We start from the raw sequence: 11,513 nt of genomic DNA, 5'->3' as shown, positions 1-11,513 counted from the left end.
GCTTAAGAAGGCTTTGTAAACCAACCAGATTGGGAATGGCAGCAAGACACTAATTATCTTCAAAAACATGGCCAATTTGGGTGCAGCTAAAGAAAAACATGTTTACAACTGCACTTCAAGTCATGTGGCAGAAAGTGCTGAGTATGAATTTTTATAAGAGCAGACCATAAAAATCAAGAGTTGTAATAATAAATGTCAGTATAGACAGTTAATCAGTCTTGTTAGATGTGGAAGATGAGCAATAAAACTGAGTATAATCTTGGATTAGGAATTAATCTCTGCAGAGCTCCTGGGATTAAGTTGCAGACTTCAGATGCCTCCAGAATGGTTTAAGACTGTAGAACAGCTCTGTTACGTGGCTCTGAAGCTTACCCTATTAAAATTATATTTCAAGAAGATTCAAGAGCAGCTGTCTTTGGGTTTTATGTGAAAGTGAGGTTTTCTCCTGTTTCTCTGAAAACTCATAAGGAAAAAGTGGTAGTGGCTGTCATGCTAATCCAGCTTTCTGGAAAATAAAACTTCTCTACTAAATAATTGTTAGTAAAAAAATGGAAGTAACTTATAGTGTGTGCAGAATTTGATAAAATCTAGTACAGAGTAAAGAATAGGGACAACTACCTTTTCTGAGAGAAGCATTTATGTAAAGAAGCATGTGTACTCTTTTTTGTAATTCTTTATTGGGTCTGTAAACATAAGAACCTATTTTGCTGTTAGTTTCAAATTCTACTTTCAAGAACTAACTTTTAAATGGTAAAAAAGAAAAAGCTGTAGTTTGTACAGTTGGTTTATCTGACAGGTGGTCACTGTTATCAGGGAAATCCTGTCTTGTGGAAAGGATAGGTTCTGTTGTATACTGTGTGATGTTTGTAGCCTCAGTTGGGTTACAATTCATTCTCCTTACAGAATCTCAGTAACAGCAACTCAATACTGTGCAATGCTCTTGTTAGAATATGCCAGTAATGTTTTATAAATACTCCTGATAAATTGCTGCTGTTACCTTAATAATAAAGGAAAAATATGCTTTGTTCCAGGGTACTGGATTGTGTTTCAGATAAAACACAGAATCATCACAAGTGTTTTCTGTTTAGGGGATGCATGTAGTTAAGCAAAACAAAAGCTACTGCCCTACCAGCTGTTTTTTCTCTGACACTTGATAAAATTTCAACCAGCAAATGCTGTACTTGTCTTTGTTTTCCTTTTAAGATGTGACTGTTGAAATATTTAAATTTGAGACTTACTGAAAGGACACTTCACAATAGGTGTTTCTAAAGGTTAAGAAAACCTAACCTTTTTCATTCAAAAATCACTGATGTCACTAGAGTGCCACTAAAGTGGATTAGGGAAGTAGGTCTAAAAGTAGAATTTCCCCTTCACTCCCCAACCCACCTGCAAAAAACCATCAGGAGTCAGTTTTTAAATTTATAGTTTGACCCAAATCCAAGTCTTGAATCCTCTAATGAAGAGACAAAATGCTGTCTTTAATACATAGCATTCTAGGAGACTTCAAAAAATAATGACAAATCATCATATAGGTTGTGTCAGAACATTTTAAACTTTGTGTGTATGCACCTCAGTTCTTTGTTAGCTGGGAAGCTGAAGCGTAAGTATTCTTGAAAAGTGAAAAAGCTTCCATCTTTTTTAAAAAAATTAGCTGATTTTTTTTCAGTTTAGTAAATCTGTTGTGACTGTGTTGTAATAAATACAGGTATTAGAGACTAAAGCACACTCTTATCTGCCTTCTCTTCAGCTTCTAAATGTTTCCAGATTCTTAACAGGCATGGTCCCAATGTTAAGGGAGCAGTAAATAGACCTTAACTTGTGGCAAGGAAGGTAATAATAGCCTTGTGGAAAGTCAGGGTGTAATTGGAATTACCAGCTGTTTACCTTCCCTTGATTACAAGTTTTATTTCACTTATAGCACAGTATTACTTACAGATTAGTACCAGTATGTATACCAGTGTATTACAGAACTCCTGAGTAGCATGCTTGTGGCAACGTGGTAAATTCGGAGCGGCGGACAAAGCGTGCCGCTTCCTCCCTGTGGGAACTTGGATCCCACCGTCAGCGACGGGCACATAGATGACGTAAGCAACCTCGGCAGCTAATGAAAGGCGGACTCTCCCGAGCAGGATGTAACGTAGGTTTATTGAGGCAGAGGGATGCGGGGCTCTGCACGCTGCACCTGCTGCCCAGGAGAGACCCTGAGGGCAGGCACGTGGCAGTTTTTAAGGGGGGGGTGGAAACGGGGGTGGCGACAACCGGTCAGCCAGTTACAGGGATCGGGGGGTTAACCGGGGGTGTGAACCATAGAACTGGGGACCAACCACAAAATGATGGGAGGGGGTCTCCCAGGCCCCAGCCTATCACTCGACACCCCTCCCGGAGTTTTCTAGAAGCCAGGGAAGGGTCTCCGAGTGACAGACAGGGCGACCACGAGGAGAGAGGGGGGGGATTGACAGCAACAGGTGCAGGGAAGGAATGAATGACAGAAAACGTCCTAACTCATAAGGGGAAAACCAATGCAGAACACAGGGGTATACAGTGGACTCAACCATTATAAAAATAACTTAAAAATCTTACAAAAATAACTTAATAACTTAAGAAAAACAATTCTCACACTGCCACATCTCCCCCTTTTTTGTTTTTTCAAGAGGAGTGGGACTGGAACGGAGGAGGGAGGTCAGTGATGCTGCATTGGGTACCCCAGTCCATGCTCTTCTTCATCCGGATCGTCTCCATCATCTTCCGGGGCCCCTTCCAGCACCTCCTCCAACTCCAGTCCTTCCTCCTCAGGGCTCTCCTCAGTCGGCACGATGACATGGTTGACTGAGGGGGAGTGTGTGGTGGCAGAAATTAAATTATACAATATCCTTTTAAGTAAACCAAACGCAAGCATAATTAATAACAAAATAAACAAACACAGCAACACGGTCTTTATGATGGATGAAGCCCAGCCGGAGATTCCCCAGTTAGTAAAGAGTCCGCTCAGCCAGTCGTCTGTCACCATCTCTCGCATCTGTCGGATGGCAGTGTGGACGTCCTCAGCTTTCAATGACAAGTTCGCCAGGGTGGCCCACACGTTTACTTTTGGTTGTGGGACCAGCCATCCGACGACTGAGAGACACAGGCTGAGCGATATCAGGGCTCCAAGGGTTAGGTGGAATTTCCTCAGAGCGGGGAATCTGGTCTGGGTGGTTGCCATGTTAAAACTAAAAAACACTAAACACACAGTTATTCAGGGTAGGAACAGTAGGGGAAAGGAAACTCCGCCCAATGATGTTGACCCTGTTTCCTCTTCCGCCTCCACGCTGCGTCTGCCACCTGCGGACTGATGACTGTTTTGGATCCTGAGCCCTTAGGGACATAGGGCCTTACCCACTTGGATGGAATCCACCTTGGTCCTGTGGGGGTGGACACGCATGCGTATCCATGTCCCCACGTGACCAGGTCATGTGGCCCTTCCGGACTCAGGATCCCTGACCATGACTGGGGGCCTTTCTCGGATGGAGAACAAGGAGCTCGCCCCGAAGTGCCTTATGATTGGTGGATTGAGACCTTCAAAGGAACAATTAAGAAAGTTGATGGTAAAAAGTGCCCTGGCCAGTCTGACTGCTGGTGTTTCTGCTTTGAGGACCCTCTGCTGTTGATGTAGAACTCTTTTGATGGTACCATGGGTCCTCTCGACCATGGCTTGACCTGTGGGGGAGTGGGGGATGCCGGTCTTGTGCTCCACCCCTCATTGCTGCAGGAAGCTGCAGAGCTCCCTGGACTTGTACGCCGGGCTGTTGTCAGTTTTGAGTTCCTTCGGGATGCCCAGGAAGGAGAAAGCGTGGATAAGGTGTTTGATGACATCCCCCGCTTTCTCCCCTGTGTGGGCAGAAGCGAACACAGCTCCGGAGAATGTGTCGATAGACACATGTATATACTTTTGGCGGCCAAATTCAGGGAAATGAGTGACATCGGTTTGCCACACCTCACAGCTCCTCAGCCCCCGGGGGTTAACCCCCGTGTGCAGGGTTGGTACAGCGTGCTGGGAGCAGGACGGACACGCGGCCACAATTGCCTTGGCCTGTTCCCGTGTTAGGTGGAAACGGCGAACAAGGCCAGGCGCATTCTGATGGAAAAGCTGATGACTGAGTTTTGCCTGCTCAAAGATGTTCGGCAGGGGGGCCATCTCGGCAGGGGCAGTGAGGGCATCTGCCTTCCTGTTTCCCTCCGTGATGAACCCAGGCAATTCGGTGTGTGACCTAGTGTGCATCACAAAGAAAGGTTGCTCTCGGTGGGAGACTAACTTAACTAATTTCGAGAGCAAATCGTACAATGCAATGTTGGACACTTCTTGAAGGTTGGCCTGTTCTGCTCTGGACACCACCCCCGCTACATATGCGGAGTCTGTAACCAAATTGAAAGGTTCGGGAAACCTCTCAAAGGCCCTAACGACTGCGGCCAACTCAGCAACCTGAGGTGATCCTTCCACCTCAGCTACATCAGCCTCCCACTGCTGAGTTTGAGGGTCCTTCCAAGTCAAAACTGACTTGTGGGACCTTCCGGACGCGTTGGTGAAAACGGTTAAGGCTTTGAGCGGCCTTCTGCTGCGAACCTCTTTTAGTGATAATACAAATTTGACGTCCTGATTAAAGATTTTGTGGGCAGGCCGATGAATTGAAATTTGCCCAGTAAAGGAATCCAGAGCGAACTGTAAAGCTTCATTCTCTTGAAGCAGGTGTTCCAACATTGACTTTGAAATTTGGCCCGATCTCAACCCGATTGGGATGTGAATACACACAAAGTCACAACCGGCCAATTCTCTGATCCGGAACCTTGCTTTCCGGATCAGCTCGGCCACCAACTCCTGCGGCTGGGTCATCCTTTTGGACCTCTGATGGCTCAGGAAGACCCACTCTATGATGGAGAGTGGATCTTTCCCGTCTCGGTCCTTTTTTGGGATGTCTTTCCACTGAAAGATCATCCCGTGGAGGTGCGGCAACTTTCCCAATATAATAAATTTGAAAGGCAGCTCGGGGTCAAATCGATGAGCTTGCCTTGAGGACATAGCGTCCTGAATTCTTTCCAGAGCCTTTTTTGCTTCTGGGGTAAGGGCCCTAGGAGAACTGAGCTCCTCTCCCCCTTTCAATAAATTGAAAAGGGGAGCTAGGTCTTCGGTGGTCAAACCTAGCCAGGGCCTTACCCAATTCAAAGCCCCACACAGCTGGTGGACATCTGCGAGGGATCTTTCCTTTGTTTTAATGGCCAATTTCTGCGGAACAATGGTCCGCTTGCCGATTTCCAGCCCGAGGTACTTCCAGGGTGGCATCCATTGAACTTTCTCCTCCTGCAGCTCGAAACCTGCAGCAATCAATGCATCGATTGTCAGGTCAAGCGCATGTGTGAGCACATCGTCAGTCGGGGCACACACCAGGACATCATCCATATAATGGTGGATGATGGCCTGTCCCGCAGCTGCGCGGACAGGGGACAACAAGGAGGCAACATACCACTGGCAGATGACTGGGCTGTTTTTCATCCCCTGAGGGAGTACCCGCCAGTGATAGCGCTTCCTTGGGGCTTCTCGGTTGATGGTGGGAACCGAGAATGCAAAACGTGGGGCATCATCCGGGTGAAGAGGAATTTGGAAAAAGCAATCCTTGATGTCAATGATAGCTAATTTCCAATTTTCGGGGAGCATAGTTGGGGAAGGCATTCCCGGTTGGAGAGATCCCATGTCCTCAATCACATTGTTAATTTGACGGAGGTCCTGGAGGAGGCGCCACTTGTCTTTCCCCGGTTTCTGAATCACAAAAACCGGAGAATTCCAAGGGCTATCTGTTTCTACAATGTGTCCTTTTTTTAACTGCACCTCCACGAGCTCCTCGAGTGCTTTTAATTTTTGTTTAGAAAGCGGCCACTGCTCCACCCAAACTGGATTATCAGTGAGCCAATTAAGTTTTTTGGTGGGATGCTCTTCAATGGTCGCTGTGGAAATGTCCACTGAGGGGTCGGGTATGTCAATCTTGACCCCCCCATTGAGCCATGAGATCCCTTCCAAGCAAGGGTTCCTTATAATTTAAAACAAAAGGGCGAATATTTGCCAATTGCCCTTTTGGCCCCTTAATTTGTACCACGCTCTTTGACTGTCTTGCCAATTGAAGCCCTCCAACACCCTGGATGTGTCCAGCTACGTCCTGCAAAGCCCAATGTGACGGCCAATCCTGGGCTGGCACGATCGTCACATCTGCCCTGGTGTCCAAAAGAGCTGTGATGTTAAATGTCTCCCCGCCCACCGTGAATTCGCATTCTACCCGGGGCCTTTCTTCAGTGATGGCTTGCACAGGGCAAGCCACCGGGACCGTTGATGTGTTCCTTGGTCTCCGGGTAGTGATGATGTGTGCGATTACTTGACCTTTTGGGAGAAAGGTTGGTGGATGGGTGCATCGCAGCCAGAGAACGAGATTCTCAGGGTTGTTGGTTAAAATCCCCGGGAGAATCTCGATCTCTTGTGGGGTGTACTTACAATCCCCGATGACGACAAGTTCCTTCCCTTGGACTGGCCAGGCACCTTGTTCCTTTAGGTTTACCAACAGGAAGGTCCAATCCACGCTTTTCAGGTGCAAGGCTTTGGTGAGCTCCAACCTGAAAGGTTCCTTCTTGGAAGATGTTATTAAAATATGTTTTGACAGGTCATGGTCAGTTAAAGTTGTCTCATCCGGTAAGTCACGTCCAGTGAAAATGTCTTTTTCGGTTTTGGGCAGCGTATCATCGGCGCTCTGTCCTCCTTTCCCCTCCCCCACTGCCTGGTCCACCCTATTTGTGTCACCGCGTCGGGCGGACCTGCGCTCCTCCCTCAGTTTACCTGACAGGAGTTATCTCCCGTCCCTCCCACTCTCCCACTTCCCCTGCCTCCCCCTTTTTTCTTTTTCAACAGTTCGATATCATCCCTCAGTGGGCAATTATTGGCCCAGTGTCCCGGCTCCCGACAGATGATACACTTGTTTCTTTGGGGAGCATACGGCCTGTGAATGTGTTCTTGCTGGGTGCCAGATATTGCAGCTACTCTTGGTGTTGTTGCTTTAGAGTCCCGGTCATTACCCTGCATGTAGGGGACCTTGAGTTGGCACACTCGGAGCATATCCTGGATGGTCGGAGGAGGGTCTAAAGGGAGACTAAGAATTGCAGTCCTGCACAAATTGTTCGCATTTGCGAACACCATCTCCCTTAGGATCCCTTCTCTCACGGCCACTTCTGATACTTGGACTTCAATTGCTCGGGTGAGCCGCTCCACAAACTTAGTAAAAGCTTCTTTGGTCCCCTGCACGATCTTATAATATGGAATGATTGGGCCATCTGGCACCATGCTGAAGAAGGCTGTGACTGCATGCTCCCTGATGGTCTGGAGGGCTTTGGTTGGGATGCTCGACGCCTGGTCTGTCGGATCCGTCCACCTTCCCTCACCCATGAGCTGTTCCAGGGTGAGGGCATTCCCATTTTCATCAATCGCAGTCTCTGGATCTGCGAGGAGACTCGGCAAGGCCTCCCTAAGCAGCTGTCTCCATGCTGCCTCCCACAGCTTGAACTCTGTGGAGTCCAGGAGGCAGGAGAACAGCTGCCTAAGGTCAGCTGGGATGACAACAGCAGCTTCGAGATCAGAACGGAGCAGGCCCCTAAAATAGGGGCTGTCCCGCCCATAATCCCGATGTGCCTTGCAGAGGTCTCTGATGGTGGCCTGAGAAAATGGGTGGTGGACTGCTCGAACATTGTGCCCTCCTCGGGAGCCCTTGTAGACAACCGGGGACACTGAGGGAACAGGGGAAGGCTGATGCATCCCTGCAGGCTCAGGCCCTGGCCCCGCCCCCTCCGGGCCCAGACCGTGGGAACCGGAAGGGGGAGTGTGGGAACCGGAAGCCCAGGAGGCAGGTCTTCCGGCAGGGGGCGTGGTTTGGGAACACGATGATGTCATGTGGGCGTTCCTGTGGGAGGAGTAGCTGGGAGGAGCTGAGGGTGGAGTCCTTGAAGAGGGAGGAGACATGGGCAGAGTCTTGGGGGATAGGAGGGGCCGAGGAGAGGAAGGGGTTGGGCTTATCAAGGGCGGGAAGAAAGGGATTGAAGGAAGGAGGATAGGGGGATGGGGAGGACTGCCATGCGGTCTCTTCCATCTTGGGGATAGGGGGTAGGGGAGCCATTTTGTGGTGTGGAATCCTCAGCTAAACTAAATCGAACTCGGGGTCTATTAACTGGGGAAAATGGGGAAGGGTGGAATTCTCGAGCAGCCCGGCCAGGGCTGACCGAGAAGCCCCGAGCAGTCTGGCTAGGACTGCTCGGGCGGGGGGATCAGGGATTCTTAAGGGGGCCTGAGCTGGCAGGCTGAACTGCTGCTCCCTTAAGGACTCCCTTCTGGGGACGAGGAGAAAGGGCAGGGGGACAAGGAGAACAGGGGGCAGTTTGTCTTGGGGCTGGCTGCTTCTGCACTTTCTTATTCATTTTTGTAACAGCAGCTGAAAGCTGCGAAGCCAAATTAAGAAATTTTGAGGCATGTTTGTCCCCTGAGAGAGCCAAATTATTAATTTTATTAATCACGGCTTGCCAAAATTTGGAGCTGTAAATTTGCTCCGGGGACGTCTGAGGGAAGTGCAGGAACACCCACCTGACAAACCTTTTGAGCTCGCCCTTTGAAATTTTTAATTGGGCAAGTTCAACAACAGAATTAAAACTATAATACAATCCTTTCTGAGCGGCTGAGAGGCTACCACCCATGTCTCTCACAATTTGTTTCTGCCGCTCACCGACTAACACCCAGGCAAAATCAAAATGAAACTTAAAACAAACCACGGATTAAACCTCCTAAAACCGGGTAATTTTTCCCAAAACCAGTCCCGGGGAGCCGCAATGAAATTAAAATGCAGTGTCCTAAAACTCTCGGGAATCGCCGCCCGCCCGACTACTGCTTTTAACTTAAAATTTAAAAACGAAAGAGAAAAGTAAAAGAGTTCCGAGGAAAGTTCCCGTGGGGGAATGGGGAAAACCGCCAACCCCCCGAGCCATGTGGCTTGGGATCCCCCCCACTCCTGGGGGATCCCTTTCCGAAATAGGGTCTTCTTCCCGAAGCACCCTTCCCAAAAAGTAAGTGCCCTCACGAAGAGCAACTTACCCCCTCCTGGAACAGGACGAAACCTGGGGTTGTCGGTATTAGCTGCCTGAAGTGGACCCGGTGGGTGCTCCGGGTTGACCACTTCTCCCCCGGGAGCGTGATCTCCAAGAGCCGCTGCAGCCAGGGGTAGCGGAGCGTCCAAAGATTTCTTCGGCTGTCCGACAGCCTAAATCCGTGCCACGTGGTCCGCCTCGTGTCCTGAGGGTGGGGGCCCCGCGCTGGACGCCAGACCGCTGTCACAGTGTCCAATTCGCGCTGACCCACGCGACCACAGGCTAGCTCAGAGTTTCACTGTGGCAACGTGGTAAATTCGGAGCGGCGGACAAAGCGCGCCGCTTCCTCCCTGTGGGAACTTGGATCCCACCGTCAGCGACGGGCACGTAGATGACGTAAGCGACCTCGGCAGCTAATGAAAGGCGGACTCTCCCGAGCAGGATGTAACGTAGGTTTATTGAGGCAGAGGGATGCGGGGCTCTGCACGCTGCAACCTGCTGCCCAGGAGAGACCCTGAGGGCAGGCACGTGGCAGTTTTTAAGGGGGGGGTGGAAACGGGGGTGGCGACAACCGGTCAGCCAGTTACAGGGGATCGGGGGGTTAACCGGGGGTGTGAACCATAGAACTGGGGACCAACCACAAAATGATGGGAGGGGGTCTCCCGGGCCCCAGCCTATCACTCGGCACCCCTCCCGGAGTTTTCTAGAAGCCAGGGAAGGGTCTCCGAGTGACAGACAGGGCGACCACGAGGAGAGAGGGGGGGGGATTGACAGCGACAGGTGCAGGGAAGGAATGAATGACAGAAAACGTCCTAACTCATAAGGGGAAAACCAATGCAGAACACAGGGGTATACAGTGGACTCAACCATTATAAAAATAACTTAAAAATCTTACAAAAATAACTTAATAACTTAAGAAAAACAATTCTCACACCGCCACACATGCTGAGATTATCAAGAGCTGGTGGGTCTTTGTGGTGGGTAGAATTTGAAGGGGGAATACACACAGGAATTGCAGTACTTAGTACGTGCCCTGCAGACAGTGTTATACAAGGAGTGTGCATCAATACAAGTTGTCCTCAGGGCATTTTGATTATTGTAGTTAGCTATTAATGTGCTTTCATACTGTTGGAACAGATCAAATACAATCCAAGTGTATTAATTGTATGTGTAAAACTAATTCAAAGATAATTTAGCTTTTTTGTGTCTTGGCTTCTGAGAAGGTACTAACTTGCATTTCCTTTTTCCAGTTACAGTGGCTAGAAGGTGGCAGTGCAGCAGTGGATATGCATTGGAAAATCGAAGGATAACAAATCACAACTGATACAGCCTGGCTTTTGAGTGTAGTGTTGCACACCATTTTCTAGAGGATTGTGTAAGCGTTCAGGAGTTGCCTTTGAAAGTAGCACTACTGATCTCTTCGACATACATAAAATTCCTGGTGGAAGCCAACTGCTGCCTGCCATAGCTGGCACCTTCCAACAGTCCAGAGTGAGCTGGTTTGTTGCTCATTGCACACACATCCTGCAGCAGCAAAGTACTTGGGTTGCCCTTTACATGTGTGCTAGCCATTTATTCTAATAAAAAGAGCAAGTTACATAGAAGCAAGTCTTAGTCCTCTTGAATACAGAGGACTTCACCAAGAAACCACAAAACATTCTGCTATATTACATTAACAGTTTTGTCCCGACCTTCTGGATGAGAGGAAGGGAGTGTTGGTGTACTGAGACAAAGTTAGTGATGAATGCCCAGAATAGTGTTCCTTTATGTACACTGGACAGCATTACATCTCTTGGGAGTAGGTGCCTCCTTCAAAACTTTGTCTTGATTTTGATGCATTTTTCTCCTACATATATGTTGATGGGCCAATGTATGTGTGAGGAATCCTCAGGCATTGGTATTTCATGCAGAAAACTCATAAATAATCATGGATAATAAAATTTATACTGACTTGTGATAGACATAAACTGATCTCATTTAAACAACCCTCAGTTCATGAGTAGCTAAAGAAGAAAAAGCATGCATACCTTATCTACAGATTTAAAACTATGTTTGGGGTAAGGATATCACTTCAAGTTATGGGCTGCAGATTCTAGGAGTAAATCTGTGTAGCAGGTAGGTAGAATTGCAGTATTTTCCAGGGCAAATAAATTCACTGTTAACAAGTATTACGGGTTTGGGTTTTGGTTTTTTTTTGTCTAATTAAAAAGAAGAACATGTTTTACTCAGACAGTTGGATGGTGGTAAAGATTACTAGTGTTCCATCTTGAAAGGTTATTGTTACAAAGTGATCTCAGTATTTCTTCTGCAAGAAGGAGTAACATTCTGTACTATCAGACTCCTTTTTCAGCATTAACTTATAGTCTTGAGTGCTGCTG

Source organism: Hirundo rustica, chromosome W (genome assembly GCF_015227805.2).
Source record: "Hirundo rustica isolate bHirRus1 chromosome W, bHirRus1.pri.v3, whole genome shotgun sequence".
NCBI lineage: Eukaryota > Metazoa > Chordata > Aves > Passeriformes > Hirundinidae > Hirundo > Hirundo rustica.
This window is presented reverse-complemented; position numbering follows the sequence as displayed.